This window comes from Polistes dominula, unplaced genomic scaffold (assembly GCF_049000335.1).
Source record: "Polistes dominula isolate Pdom_NZ unplaced genomic scaffold, Pdom_raw_medaka contig_20, whole genome shotgun sequence".
In the NCBI taxonomy this organism is placed as follows: Eukaryota; Metazoa; Arthropoda; class Insecta; order Hymenoptera; family Vespidae; genus Polistes; species Polistes dominula.
In genome coordinates this window covers 6,798,276-6,815,315 of record NW_028301147.1, presented here as the reverse complement: position 1 = coordinate 6,815,315, position 17,040 = coordinate 6,798,276, and the positions used below count along the sequence as shown (strand labels likewise).

Here is a 17,040-nt window from a genome sequence, read left to right as displayed (position 1 = left end):
TCGATCCTAGCACTGGCATATCATAGAACGCAGAAATGCACGGAGGAACGCGGACAACGCGCGTGCCACGGCACGGCGTGAAACACATGTCGATACGGCCACATAATGGGAACATAACCGCTATGTAGGTATCACAGCAGAGTATTTAGGTGTCATGGTGTCACAGGTTAATTGCACATGATTGGTTATTGTCCGTCTGCTGAGTCCCTAGCCAGTATGTATGTATGTATGAGTATATGTATGTACATGCATATGTTTATATGTGTCTATGTATGTATATATGTCTATATATGTATCCAGTCGCGTCATCTACTTTCGTTTTCGATCGGCACTACAGCACACTGGCCATTACGCAATCACCGTTGTCTCGTTCGCTTTTCGATCGATCCCCGCAGCTGACAGTGGAAAAAATCGAGCTAAACGACGTGAAAAAACTGTGTCCACCGTAGTGGTATACACCCCTCCTCGAGCCAAGGCACGTACTATCGACGTAGATACATACATATACATACAACGACCCCTCCCAACGTCGAGTGAACGCTTTGACCGATTTATTGCAACGCTCCTCGTCCAGCCGACTCTCTCAATTCTTTCTATTCTTCGCTTTTTCGTCGCAATTCTTTCACGCGCACTCATCCCACTCTCACTTCTCGCGTATACTGTGAACCACGACCTTCGGACAAAGGCACGAAGTACCACGTGGATTTGGATGTCCGCGTTTACTTTCGTATACTAGGCCAAGGTCGTCTTACTCTTTTTTCTCTCTTATTCTCTCTCCTTCTCTCTCTCTCTCTCGCTTTCTCTGTCTTTCTTTCTTTCTCAATTCTTAAAAATATTAAATACCATAAGATTTTTTTCTAATACTTTAAAGTTGTATGTTTAATTGCTTTTTATACTCCAGATTTACTATTGCTACATATGCTTAAAGTGAGTATCTCAAATCTTTGATCTTATCGAAACAGACGAGTATACAACTTTTTTAGAGAGACTTTCCAAATATTAAAATAAAATTAAAAAAAAAAATAAGTAAGCTCAATAAATATTTAAATTTTGGAATTTGGGCCCATACGCTGGTTGAACTTTATATAGACTCAGCACTATAAATCTCAGCCTGTTGAATCTATCGGTACGTATACAACAGAGCGTATAGTTAAGTAACGAAACAATGAACGTGTTGGACAATGAAAGCTCATCGATATACTTCCCTAACGGAACATTATTAGTGAGGTTAACTTACACATGATTACACTGGGCAATCGATTCGGCAGTAACTATATCATATTATGGCCCACTATCTCATCATCGTCTTATCGGTCTTTGTAATATCAGTCTCATACAGAAACACATATACTTAGAGTTACACAACCACGAGATATGTCCAATAATCGATGATAATGCGATGACGCGCGAGAGAGGTTTGACCTTGACACTGAACCAATTAACGCCTGGCGTATCACCCCTCTCACTTTCTCCTACAAACCTGTGGTTCACTGTTACCGTGTGTACGTGTGCCACGTTAACGACTATATACATACGACCGAACTATATACTGGGTGATACTTGTTGTCCGGTATGCAATTCCCCGCATTACGTTTGTGTAAGCCTAATAGATCCGATCATTACTCTCGAATGTCAAACGAGTCATTTTCGATTGAAATTGAATCATAGATATGCATACATAGGTATATTCATCTATATACAAGTAGATTGAAATTTTGGGATTGAAAATTTAGTAATATATATTATAAAATGTTAGCATTATACATGATAAATAAATCAATTTAGTTGAGTTAAAATACACTAATCCTATTTAATTAAGGAATTAATAAGTTTTTATTAGTATAATAATTTAATAAATAATTAATATCCATAGTACATGCCATTTAACAAAAACGTAATGATCCGTATAGAAGTAACATATGTAAGCTGTTCTAGTTAATTCCTCGGTCAGATATCATAGGATCTAATGGTAAACCAACCTTAGTATCACCCAGTATGTGCGTGACCATGAACGCACATTCTCTGGAACATTGCGGAACACTATCGCTGTCAATGACCGATATTACGCACGGCCGTGCGCTACTACGAATCCCTATGGTAACACAGCATAACCCATTTCGAAGCTCATGCACCTGTGAAATTGGCAATATGCTCAACATTTATGCTTTACCATTCAACTAACGGATAATCTCGATTGACTCTGTGTCTGGGCCAAAATCTAGCGACTATCTATAAGATTACTAGTTTAACATGTAAAAGTAATAATTTTTTCAAACTGATCAAATAATTCATTCTCAATCAAGTATTCATTTGATTTAAATTCAACAAAACAAATTACAAGAGATTGACGGATTTAAGAGAAAAAAAGAATGATTCCTAGTTTGTTTGTTGATCGGAGAACTTCGGAAACGTAAACTGAAATAATACTTGTATTAAACTTTTTTAAAAAAGAAGAAGAAAAAGATAAGCAAAACATACAGATAGATAAATAAAGAGTAGGAAAGAGAGATAAACAAATAGAGAGAAAGCAGAACAAAGATGGCATGAGATGATGCCTGTCGGTGGTGACTATAGAAAAAGAATGATAGACTAACAGAGAGGAAAACTAGAAATAAGTGGTACTTCTTTCGCGCATAATGTATTATTTCTCTGTGCCATCAAATAAGAACAAAAAGGGGTTAGGAAAGAATAGGCATAAGAGAATGAAAAAGATAAAGGAGAGGAAAAGAAAAAGATAAATAGAGAGAAAAGACTATATCGGTTATTGGAAACCTGTATTTTTGTAGGACACACCTTATACTAACGTTTAAGTCCAGGTCCCATAATGAACACTGGGTGAATCAAAGCAACCAATCGGGTCATCCCGATCGTCTCCATCGAAAACGAACGAAACTCGACGGTGGTTATGCTCATCGAAATGGTTTCAATCTCTCGACCGATGAAACCAACCGAGAATCGCTCAGGGTGATTCCAATCTAACGTACAATGCCAACGTATTAAGGGTTCCATTTGTGGCCACCTTCTACTGATATATATTCTCTGTGTCTTCGGAATTACGATGCGCCCTCTTCCGAATACCGATTTTACCATCGTACCCTGACTCCTTTGTCTTCTCAGCATTGCATCTATTGAGTTTTACGTAACAAAGATATCTCATATTGGGTAGATATATATATTTTTGATGAAGACTACTAGTGTGAGGATCACCACTAACCGGCACTAAATAATATTTTTAAATCTATACTATTGGAAATTAACAATAGATGGATATATGACAATAATTACAAATATTTTGATCGATCTACCAAATTTTTTATCGCTTATATAATAATCCAAGAATTCCAATGGTGGTTTACTCGTGCATGTAAACATCGTTATGAATATCTATCAAAACATAAGCATAAGTACGGTCGCTAATTCTTCCCTTTTTTTTCTTCCTCGGTAATGAGAGATAGAGTTGGAGTCAATTGGCAAAGGAAGGGAAAAAAAGAAAGAGAGAGAGGAAAGATTAATGAGAGTGGAAAACGCAAAAATTATCACTTCTTTCTATGAGCTGCTAATTATCTATTTATTCCACCGTTCGCTTGTTCAACGTTGACCGCGTAATATTCAGCTGTCTACAGGAAAGCACTGTTTAGACGAAATTGACTTCAAAATTAATGAATGCCGTATAGAGGGAGAAAGGGTAACATAGTGACGTCATCTAACGATGAACTCTTTTACACTTAAATGACATTTTTTTAATCTCAATTTCTTTCATTTACCAAGCGTTTACACGTATCGAATCACGAGACCAAAGTCGACAACGATGACGCGACGAATACATATTGAATCTTAATTTGCTAACAAATAAAAGGCGAAGTAATTGGCTGGTCGTTAACGTTAATAAATATCAAGGATCGTAGTTCTTTAATTAGCTTGTTAATTCTTATTACTTTTATTTGAAACATATAAAATGTCTTTATTAATAAACATTTATCAGCAATCGAGAGTTTCAATTCAGGAAATGCAATAAGTATTTTTTCTATAATTTTGAATCAATATTTATGTAAAAGAGAAAGAAAGAAAGAAAGAAAGTGTGAGAAAGGGAAGCATTTCTCATTGAAAAGAAACAACATATCGTGCAACGTATAATTCTATCAAATCAGGATAACGTGTGCAATCGAGAACTCAAACATCCTTACGGCTCGGTGGAGATAAATCTTCGCGTTTGTGACATCATGAGAAATCTCGACACTTCGAAGGTTGGTATACACATAGGAGTTGGTGGTATTCGTTCTCCGACGTGACGATCTCCACCTTCAAACGCCACTTCACGAAGGGCTAACTGCGTTGCATCATCAACCGAACGAACGACGCGTTGCTCAAAGAGGTTCAATTTTGCATGGCGTTAATCGCATTACCTTGCACGACGGCGCTACCCGGTTTCCGATCGAAAACTCAAACGCCACCTCCTCCTACCTCCACCAGCAACTCATCCCCTCACCACCCCAACATCACTCTCTGCGTACATACACCTTCGTGAACCGCATCAAACTTTCTTGAGTGAAACGCTTTCAATATGTTTTCGCTTTTTAATTTGCATCGACCATCTAACCGCACATTACGGAAATTGTTCGAATCGATTAACTACGACAACCGACGGAATGATTAACTTTCGTTTCATTTCTGAATCAAAAATGATTACAATTTTATAACAAAAAAAAAATGGAAAAAAGAAGTGTAACGTAAAAAAGTGGTTTTCATCACACGTATCACGGAACATTTGATCTCTTCAAACGATACTCGTAAATGTTAAAGGTAAACAATTCGTTCTGTTGCATGTACGTTTATGTTCACCTTCTGATAACGAAGTAAATCAATGAAAGCACGAATGGTTTCCCTAAACCACATTAAGGAGATGATTTCATTAAATTAATGGAGTTTTTTACCTCTTTTTTTCAAGCAGATGATTCACACGTGGTACGCTCCGAAAGTATTACGCGATTGATAATAGCTAATTAGTACCTACAACTGTGATTTGGAGAAACGGGATAATTAGACGTTGTCGTTCATATAAACGTACTATATATAGAATATTCGTTAATTTATATAGACTGAAAATAAGTATTGAAATCAGATGAATATATCGTATTATTAAACCGATATCTGATAATAATCAGAGAGGGAGAATGCTAAATTCGTGATTTCATTAAATTGCCTGATAATTAGGTATGTCTCGATGTAAATCAAAGCGATCGATATAGCACCGTTTGCTAACTAAAAACTCATCATAAAATACGTTTAATCGACTATAAAAATTATATAAACGAGTAATCAATTTTTAATTTTATTTATGTTTATCAATTGTATTATGATTTCTTTTCACTCATAAGTAATTGTGAACGTACAATGTTACACACATTTACCTACACATACACGTCCATGTGAATCAAATACATGTATTGTAAACTTACGATATTTTCATACGCACATTCACACGTATACGCTCATTCGTGTTAAGTACGTATAATATTTTCTGCTAAATAACTTAATAATTATCCTAGCTGTGTAATCACAAAAAAATTGATATCTTTCTTAAGTCATCAGTTTACGCAGTAAACTTTATCTTATTTAAAAAAGGGGTCCAGTTTTATGCGGTTCCGCTCGTTGGAAAAGTGTGTCGCGTTAAATGATACTCGATAAATTTATGATGAATTTGCCGATAAAAAATAGAAAAAAAGGAAAAATGGAGGACGAGAAGAGAAAGAGAGAAAGAGAGAGAGACAGAGACGCCGTAAATCCGAGCATCGTGAAACGAGCTAGCAGAGTTCGCCGAACGATCGACGACCATTCAAAAGCCGCCGTCTGAAAAGTTTTTTCCACGACCGGTTCCAGTAAACACTGCCACGGTTTTTCTTCAACTTTTCACTCTGTTCCGTTCATCCTTTCTCCCTTGAACCCCCTCTTCTATTGGCCGACGACCGATCGTTTTCTTTTTTTTTCTATGCTTTGTCTCTCTCTCTCTCTCTCTCTCTCTCTCTCTCTCTCTCTTTCTTTCTATCTATCTCTCCCTCTCTTTCTCCGACTGAGCTGGCACACATCACAAACGAGCATCGGGCAATTTCGTGGAATTTATACGACCGTTATACTAGCTTGACGCCCCGCGCTATTTTCCACCATTTTCAGTTGCGTACCGTTAAAACTCTCCACGAAGCTGAACCGTCGGAATAACTTATTTGACTCGTTGTAAAACAAGGAGATAATAAAATGATAGCGGCGTCGTTGGTCTTCTGTCTTTAGAAAAAGAAAAGGAAAGAGAAAGAGAGAGAAAGAAGGGAATAAAATTACGTCACTGAGAGTACTCTCCTTTCCGCTATTTTTCTCAGCTCTAGGAAAAGGAAATTCTTTTAGGAAACGCAACACACTCTTTTAGCTAAGAGAAATTTAATTTTAGTTTCTTAGAGATTTTTACGAACTATTAATGTTAATGATAATTTTCAAACCTAGTCCTAAATTTTTATCTCTTAAGATATTGAGATTTAAAAAAGATAAGAAGTTCATCATTTATAATTGTTTTTGTATAAGATTAATAAGTAAATAATAAGGGCATGAGCTTGATGGTACGAATAAAAGGATGCATAATAAATAAGATGAAGAAATTGAAAGAGGGTCTTGCTGACTCTGCCAGATGTTTCTTCACAAGAGAAACGTGTTATGCTGTCTACTCGAAAGGTTCTCATACCTAGCTAGTGTCTCGAATAGCATTATCCAATCGTTGGGTTATGGTTCGAGTTCCAATTTGAGTAAAATCGATCGAAATTCCACGTGCATATTGTGTAAAACCGAAAATCCCGCATCAAACGTATTTGCCTTGGGCACACACGTCGTACATGAACGCCAGAATTCTCTGACACATATCTGAAATAGCGTTAGATATTTTAATGCACAAGCTTTTTTTCGAGGAAATAGAAGAAGAAACAGATTTAAAAGCGTATATACATTTTGCAAAATACACAAATTTCATTAATAATAATTAGCGATTACAAAGTAAAGAATGTAAAAGTATATAATTTGTTAAAATTATATACTTTTACATTCTTTACTTCTTGCACGATTTAATGCAATTACTTATTCTTTACGCTAAGTGATTATATTAAGTTCAAATTGAATAAACGTTAATGTCTGTTTTCTCTCTGTAGAAGTGAAATATTTTTTAGCGTTAAAAATTATAGCATTTAGATATACTTTGAATATTATACATATATATGTAAAAAAGGATCATTATTGATAGCAATCTCATTACGATAATTACCTTAATTTCTCCTCATTAACGTTTTTATCCCTTAATTGCTATCGACCAACCTGTCATTTACTACACAGATAGAAATGTGATATTCATCGATTTGTCTCTCGACTATAAAACCATGCGCTCGCACTAACGATTAATAGCGCAATTCGTCGATCTCCAAAAGCCGAGTCTTAATTACGAATTGCTCATAACGAAAAACATTGTGCGGAAAGCGTGGTGGAAGTGCGCTCGTTGAATGTTCTTCTGCAATTCCAATATTAAAACGAAAGGAAGAAAGATCAGCTCCGAACTTTTCGCCTCCGGCTCACCTACTACGTTTTCATACACTCACGTCAAAAGATATTACGTTTTATTAATATTTGCTTTACATGCACGACAAATATTCCGAAATCTGTATAGCATCCCTTTACTCACACTGCCTAACTCTTCATTCACATCAGTAGAGATTATACATATACAATGAATCATAGAACTCTTTTTTTGTACATAAATACAAGAACATATTCTTAACCTTCTTCATAAATAAAATATAGTGTCTCTGATTTATCTTTAAATTCACTGTCTTAAATTTCAATATATTATTGATACTATGTCTTGATGATATTGACTGATTTATATAAAAAATATTATTAAAAATGAATAAAATGAAATAATATTCATTATAAATTCAAAATAAATCTCTGATTTATAAATAACTCTATTATAAAAAGAATCCATGCCTGTACAAGTTTCATCTAGTTAGCATGTACGTGAACACATGTGTAGTGGTTCGTGTGTGTGGTAGAAGTGGCAGAAGAATATCCCCCACGAAGAGGAGACGAACTCGTTCTCGCCACTGTCCGCGATTGGCCGGCCCACAGAAGAATATTCTCACGGTCCCACGAAACTTGGGACTCACATGACATACTTCTCAGTCTTTAAAATTCGTCGAACTCGGTAGATCGTACGCTCTCTCTCTCTCTCTCCCTCTCTCTCTCTGTTTCAGTTTATTAAAAGTATTTTTACAATCGTTTAATATTATTTCGTTTAGGTGATAAATCAGTGTTACGACAGTGTTACTACAACATTTTTTTATTAATATTTGTGTGTAGAAAAATAATGAGAGAAGAAAAGAAATATAGGGTTTAAGAATAACAAAACATTTTACAAATTGTTTTGCAATAATTTCTAATATTTCTATATTCTATAAATTAATTTTTGAGAGATTTCTTCTATATATATACGTATGTATATAAACTCTTTTCTTCCTTTCATTTTAATTTCAATATTTGACTCGATTCGGAAAATAAATTATATTTTTTAATTATAAAAATAAGTCAATGACGTCGAGCATTCAATAATCGGTTCATGATAAAAAATCGTAAAAATGTTTGGTTGTAAAAATTCAAGAGTCATCGGCATTTGACAGGACTTTTATAGAGATGTCAATATCCTGTCTTTTCTCGAGAAAATAATGACTTTAACATGGACTTTATCATCACGTATATAACTCTTGATGTTTTTGAAAAATTCAACAGGTACCGTTCAGATTCCGTGTACTGATTCTATTTTGTACCGATGTAGTTTTATCTGATCGTTAAAAGGTTGAACCTTACGAATAACTTTATCCTTTTACCTTTTACTTCGTTCTCCTAAAATTCAATATTTTTTTATTATCCTATTTCACTTACTTAAAATAAGAAAAATATTGTTCAACTTCTCTTATAGATAATTATAAAGTTAAAACTGATCAATCGATCGATACCTATTTAATATATTTGCCAAAATATTTTCAGCAGAATTACTCGGGGTACAAACGTACTCACGTACAAATATTAAATATATATATATATATATATTGTAGTTGTTTATTTCGATTAATCTGAATTTCCATCGGTACAATACAGCCCAATTAATATCAGCCAGATCATATAAAAATCTGCCGTTCACACGGTACCGACGAAGTGTAGTTCGCGTTTTCGTTTTCCCATCGATAACCGAAAGTGCGATTCCCTTTCACTTTCTGATCGCGGATAAAGTGAAGAAGAACTCTCTGCTATCTGCTAGCCCGGAGGTTATACCCGCGCTTTTTTTCGATTATGGATTTCCTCTCGATTTCCTTTTTATATTCAACCAGTTTCAAACGCGATAAAGACTATGAAGATAAATTTTTCTCGGATGTAAATGTTTGTTTTATAATAACTACCTACCTCAAAGGATACTCATTTTTTCTCTCATTATCATGAAAAAACAAATCGGTTGGAATAGGTCGGAAAATATGGATTCTCGTTCTTTTTTTTTTCTATTTCTTCATTTTCATTAAATATCGTTCTAAATCTAAAAATACATAATATGTAAAAGGATCATAATAATTTATGTTTAATTTATCCTGATAAAAATCGACAAAACATTATTGATTGTACAACGACAATATATTCATAAGTAGTTAATTCTATAAGATTTTAATAGGAAAACTCTTCCTTTTAATTCTTCGCACGACGTCTTCCATTTTACATGGGAAAAAATGGAGGCGAATCGATACGCGAGAAGAAAGCCGAACTTGCGCCTGCCGTCGGTTGAAATCACCGTATTTTTATGGCGGCCTCACGAGTCTCGTCCATTTTCTTTCTTCCCGTGTTTCCACCCACGAGTACTTACAAAGTTTCTTGGAATGGACAGAAATTACGCAACACTTCTTCGAAAAATACAAAACAATATTTATTTAATAAAAGTACTTTATTATAATTAACAAAAAAAAACAAAAGAATTACGAGAAACTTTGTTCTAGCCGTAAAGATCAAATTAATTATCTAAAATAAATAATTAATTTCTTTTTCTCATTCAAACTGAAATATTCTGCAATATTCGAATAAGTAATATCTTAATTATATCATAATTTTGTAAATGAAAAAGTTAGTAAAGTCTATCATAAAATAAAAAAGGACTGTTGAGTAATATAAAAATAATTTTCTTGTAAGCTTCACTTCGAAAAAAAGTATTTTTTGATTGACAGGAATATTTTCCATGATAACAATTTTATAGAAATATGTTCTTTTTTATTTTCACGTACTTTCCGTCGGGTTCGCAATTTGCGTTGGTCCATATTATGCAGTAGTTTAATATACATTGTTTTTTTATATTTCAAAAAATTAATAAATAGTTAATTAAATAGATTTAACGTACATGTTTTGATTAAAAATACAAGTATATTTGTAAATGACCATGATTCTTTTTCTAACTTCAAATATTCTAAATATCAAGTCATTGATCAATGTAAAGAAAAATAAGAAGTCTATCAAATTTTTTAATGATATAATTTCATTGTGTCTAATAAAATAAATATATTAATAAAATTAATATTAATGCGGAATATTATTAGTCGAGAATCTCGCCGGCGGTACTGAAAAATATTCTGTCATAGCCGTCGGCGAAAGTAGCTTGGAATTTGTTTCTCAAACATTCTAAAATATTTATAACGAACTTATAAATGTTTTACAGTTTATGTATTCTCGTTAAACATTACTCGTTAACATGGTAGTTACATGTTTCTGAAACTTACTTATTCATTGGCATTCGCTAAAGGGAATAAAATATCAAAATGATAGTATTCCTTGTTACTTGAAAATATAGATACTTTTTTTTATTTTATTAAATTTAAATAATATTTATAAACAAGTATATTTATTTTTATCGGATTACAATAGTGCTACGCTATAAAAAAAGAAGTACGATTATTCCTCGATAAAAAGAAATTGATTAAAACTATCGAACAATCGTAAATATTGAGCTAGATTTTTTGATCCGTATTGAAATTTACTTAACTTATCGATAACCGAGTTTATTTAATGCAATATAAAAACGTATCACTTACTATTATAACTGTAACAAATATGTATAATCCGTAGGAAACCATTAATAGAGGTTTCTTGAAAAATATTACTCAATAGTTCGATTCGTGTTTATGGAATTGTTTGTTATGAAGACATGTGACGCATGTATTGTATTTTAAAAACGCGTATGTGTAAAATATATCGAAGACAAACCATAAATATGTATGCGCGAGTATCGTTCAGTGAAAGTCTAGGTAAAAGCTATTGGATTTTTTTTATTTTCATTTTTTTATTCTTTTATTTTCTTTTCATTTTTTTTTTTTTTAATCATCGTTTACTACATTGCGTTGGATGTTGTTTAAAAATAATTCAAGTTTCATAGTCACCTCTACTAAAAAAAATCGAATGAACTAGGTACTCAAAATATTAATAATACTATAATAAATAATTGAACGTGATACTTAAATTCGTTATATTACTTATATTAATTATTTCATGAGTTATTAGAAATAAACAATTTTAATAAATGATATTATTTATTCGGGAATTTTTTGAAAAATGCCCTTCAAACAAATATCGTCCTTCTATCGAAACGATAAAAAATATAACGATTGTTTTATAATATAAAATAATATTAAGCATTTACGGAAAACCTACGAAAATAATTATGCAGTTTTGTAAAGTTCGACAGATTATTACTGATTAGACCATCCATCGTAGCCTATGGCATTTTATTCCAATTTATTTATTTTTTATTTTATCTACATCTAACAATAGCTTCCTTTTTAAATTTTTCAATCAGTTAACTAATCTTTTTTAATGTAAATAATATATACACGTATTACACGCTCCCACGTATATACATACATATATAGCTATTTAGATTCCCACACAGTATATATATACATAAATAACATTGCTTGAAAACTTTTTACTAGAAATTTTTTTTATACTAAGCTATCGAGAACTCCGATCTAATTTGCAGAAAAATTCTTACCTCGTAAAAAGTAAGGAAGCCCGGATACGATAATTGTTGAGGATTATGAGTGATTTCATCGATCTCTTCCATGTGAGATAGATGGATCGCTTTTTCATCCTTTTGTCCTTCTCTCATTCTCGTTTTTTTTTTCATTTCCATCAAACTCTTCGATGTTATCGGTGTGAGCTCATCGTTATGTGCTTATCATTATCTTAAAAAATTCTCGTTCTTTATGTTATATTATAATTATATTCAAATACTACACATTAAAACACATTTATTGCTGATCATTTTATTAAAATAACTTAAATGAATTAATCAAAACTCGATATTATCATAAATTCAATAGGCTATTAATTACATGTATCGTAACTATTTGGATCACAATAATTTTTATTCTTTTTGATAATATAAAATTATTCATTTGATTCTAATAATAGTTGTTATTCCCCATGTATCCCGAAAGGGAAGCATTATTTTGAATAAAAAAAAATAATAGTTGTTATTCGAAATAGCAAGTAAAATGTAAATGAAAATAAATAACTAAAGAAGGTGGTTACGTGGATGCATATTTGGATCGGTGTTAATTCGAAGATAGAAAGCGAAAGGGAAACTCCAAATCGATCAAGGTGAAAGGTAACGCGAGCTGGCCACATTTCTCATGCATTGTGTGAATGGTATGTTTGTGCTCCGTGTCACATAAATTAAGCTTTTTATAAATCCTAAATCAGACGTTCCATCGAACAAGACTGTACTATTTCTCTTCTTTTGTAATAAACTTCGTAATTAATCGCACACTATTCCTATCTAACAGGATCGCTCGATATTCTGTCAAATGGCGTTTCGTTGTCAATCAAAAATTCCTTTTGAATGGATAAAATAGAGTCGAACATCGTTCTGTTGTTTCTGATGAAATGTGGCAATGATCTTTTCCGCTTTATATAAATGCATATGTATGTACATATGTATGAATTTATACATAAATGTATATCCTATGCCTGTACACAAATTATAACCTTCATGGAAAAGTTAATGAACATATTAGCAATAAAGTACCTCCTACATTAAGCTGTACTGAATTATTATCGAATGACCGCTAATATTTCTTCTTTTTCGAATAATCGATTACCGACTCAATATGGGCAAGCACGATATACAGGAATTTAAACGATTTTCACCGTTTATTTTCGATAAACCTATACCGTATAACCTTCGACATTAACGCTCACGTTTTATCGAACCCATTGCGATCATAATCCTAACTAATCGTCGACTATCCTACGATTTATTTATAATACTTCAAAGACGAATTTTCTGATCCTTTTTTTCTTCTCGGTTACTTCCTGTCACGACTAAAAGACCTTCTATAATCGAAAATCCAAGTTAAATATCAAATACAATACTTAATGAATTCTTACAATTATAAAAATTAAATTCTTGTGAGTCCTAAGTTATTATAACTAGATCTTCAACAAATGAATTTGCAAGAATCTTAAAAAGTTTAGAAAAATAAAACAAAAGTAAACATGCAAAATAAAAATATTACCAGTTAAATAAAACTTTGAAATGCAAGTGAACGAAGCACACAATTGCATATGAGTGAAACACAGTCGACCTATCGGCAATAACACGTCGATAAAGGGAGAATACTATAACCTATACACAGTAGCAAACGTAATTCCGTAACAGTACCTGTGATTCTGATTCAGAACGTACGATACATGACATATACACGAACACGATCGTATACGCACACACGTACGCATAAATGCAAACAAATACAAGTAAATGTGTATGTGTCAAGCACAGTCACGTAAATACAAATGTTCCCGACCGCCTTCCAAAAAAAACGAGCTCGTCCACTTTTTCTCTACGATTTTGTTGACGTTCTTTTTTTGACCAATGTAATCGATCTATTTCTACGAAATTTACTGAAAGGCCGACTCACGAACATCGAATATGAATGAGTGGGTACCATATGGGCCTCATTTAATCGGTGTAAATAAATTGATAAAAGTTTAATATAGCGTAAGGTAATAAAAATTCAATAAAAAGTAAAAAAAACTCTAAAAAAGAAAGAAAAAAGGAACGAAGTAAAGAATCGTTACAATCGCCAGCTCAATTGGGCTTAATTTTACAGCATCGTTTTTGTCACTTTCATACATTCAGACCGCATTGATATTAACCCCTGCATGTGATTGAAAATCATTCGCTTACATAATTTAAATTTATTTTACATTAATAAAACATCTATAATTCAGATAGATGATCTTACCTTCAAACATTGAGTTTCTTCTTATTATTCTTTAAACTAAAAACATCAATTGACGTTCTAATTACACGTGATATTTTCTTTGTATTGGTACACTAAATTGTTATACTTAAACGTTAAAAAACATTGCAATGAAAACGATAAGAAATAAGTTTTCACAAAAGCATTACATAAATACGTGACTAAATGGTAACACGTTCGATCATCGCCAAGTCTTCGAAGCAACTGTGTTACTAACTCGTACGTGTACACCAAAATAACAAACAAGACGGTCAAACGATCGAACAACGATTCAACGCTCGAGCTAACCGCGCAACGATACGGAATATAGAACGATCCATTTCTGAAAGTGAATTTTTATAAAAGCAGAGAAAAAAAGATTAAACGAGAATCGTGTCGAGTAAAATGGTTTGATCTCGAAGCGATAATCGCATTTATTTGTTTATCGAGAAACAAATTTATTAGTAGTTTTCATCATTCAATCGTTTCGGTTGTAATTCGTTTATATGAAGAAAAAGAGGTAAAAGGAAGAAATAAAAAATAAAAAGATGAAAAAATGAAGAAAAGAAAAAGAAAAAAGAAATTCTTGCCTTGACTAGAACTAGTACTCGACGTAATCGTGAACGTGATCGATCGCGTTTAGGCGACTCAATGAAAGATTTCCCGAATATAGGATTGGATCGTTAGATAGTTCGATCGGCCGCTTCTCTCGGTCTGTTCATCGTACCGAGCTAATCCTATCGATCGGTATCGTGCCAGCACAGATGAGAGAGAGAGAGAGAGAGAGAAAGCTCTGCAAACGTCAAGCGTGAACCGCACCACGACGAAGTAACGAGTCATGCAGTGAGCTAGCCACGATGTTACCTGAATCCATCGGGCTTCGAGACGAGCTAATCGAGAACGGAAAGGTAATATCGATGCAAGTTTGAAAAGGCCCCCATTGATTCTTTATAAAAAAAATAAAAATAACAAAAAGAAAGTAAAAAATAAAAAAGGTTAAAAAAGAAAAAAACATTTAAAAAACAAAAAAGAAGGAAAAAAAGCGTGTAAGAAAGAAATTGTTAAGAAATTTAAAGTCATATAGTTACTAAATTGATTACGATTTAAAACAGAAAAAATAAAGATAAAAGAATCGTGTAAGAACAGTAAGAAAAGGAAAAAAAAAACTTTAACACACACGTGGAGAGAAAAACACGGAGGGTTGTAAAAGCGTAAAATGGTTCGATGGACACTGGGGAGGGGTCTGAAAATTAATTAAAAATTAACCGAAAGGAAAGTTTTCCGACAAAGGGACTACTTTCCTACAGTTCGGCGTCGTTTGCCATGATCATCGTCTTTGATGACATTCTCAATGATATCGTTTCATTGTCGTCGTAGAACGATTCTTTCGAATCTCATGGTCGAATTATCTATGACGACAACGACGACGACGACGACGACGATGAAGATGAAGATGATGGTACAACCAACATAATATTTCAAAGTGCCTAACCATAACGGGCGGGACAATGGAAGGCAGAGCAGCCATCTTTTGCGATGAGTCTCGCATCAACGACGTAGGCCAGAGTTTTGCCCTATCAGCGAGGCCGTACAACGTGGAGAAACACGAGAAAAAGAGGGTTGCCGAGGGTTGGCCTGAGGTTGAGGGATCGTTTAGCATTCGTCGTCGTTTTCATTTCTAGGGGGAGTTGGTTTCTATCTATCTCGCTCTCTCCCTTTTTCTCTCTCGATTCCTGTATCTCTTCTCCCTTTTTTCTTTCCATCTTTTAGCCACCCTCTCTCTTTTTTTCTCTCTTTCCCTTTCCCTCTCTCTTCCTTTCTCTCTTTCTCACACTTTTCCCGAAAAAGCATCTCCGCAAACAAAGGGCCAGAGAACGCACAGCCCTGAACGAGAGAAAGCGTCCGATCGTGCGATTATAACGGAAGGGATAATGCTTATTATGCGGCACTGCGTCCTGGAGTCCAACCTTCGAGCCCCTCCCAGAGTTTGAGAGACCTCCGGAGAACTACAAAATATCCTGGACGAGTCGTATTCCTCAAAGGATTAACCATCCTCAACGATGCCTCCAAATATTCCCTCCAGCAAACACATAAACTCACTCACTCACTCTCTCTCCTTCTCTCTCTCTTTCTATCTCTCTCTCTCTCTCTCTTTCACGTTATCCACAGTCCACTTTTTCGAGGTAGCCATCCGTTCGTCGTTTTCGAATTAACCTAAGCGTAGCCGCGCTTCGGGATCAGCGCGTGTGATTGGAAAATCCCACGTGGTTAGGAGCTCGGTAATCGGGGAACAATGGGTGGGCTCGATTCAATGCATCGCGCGTGAAACATGGGTCAGTAGGACCGTTCCATCGATATACCAAATATTTTTCGATTTCCCTCCCCTTTATTCTCTCTCTTTCTTTCTCTCTCTCTCTCTCTCTCTATCTATCTTTTTTCCTAAACTCTTTAGAATTATTTGGTATCTGAATAACCAGTTGAAATATAATATATCGATTGTTTTTTACTTATTTAAAAATTCTTCCAATTTTTTAATGAGCTTGATTACTTACATAACATATGAAATAAGTAAAATATTTTTTATTGTAAAAATTGGTTTTAACTTTTCTATAAAATTAGTAATTATAGTGTATACTTAAATTAATGCGAAATCTATGTGAAGTAATTTAAGATTCGGGAGTATTGAAAT

General features: G+C 33.7%; 2 long non-coding RNA genes across 4 annotated transcripts in view; one reads left to right on the top strand and one right to left on the bottom strand.

The window, feature by feature from the left end:
* LOC149030958 (uncharacterized) overlaps positions 1–17,040 on the bottom strand; it is a 70,405-nt gene that overhangs the window by 40,406 nt on the left and 12,959 nt on the right. The window contains exon 1 of one of the 3 annotated variants that reach the window (XR_016178234.1): positions 14,355–14,564. The exons of the other annotated variants lie outside the window; for them this stretch is intronic. This is a non-coding gene — a long non-coding RNA (uncharacterized LOC149030958). Of the gene's footprint in view, positions 1–14,354; positions 14,565–17,040 lie in introns of those variants that run through there. 3 annotated transcript variants of the gene reach the window in all.
* Positions 1–17,040, top strand: part of LOC149030959 (uncharacterized) — a 107,773-nt gene that overhangs the window by 78,573 nt on the left and 12,160 nt on the right. The gene's annotated exons all lie outside the window — the stretch shown is intronic.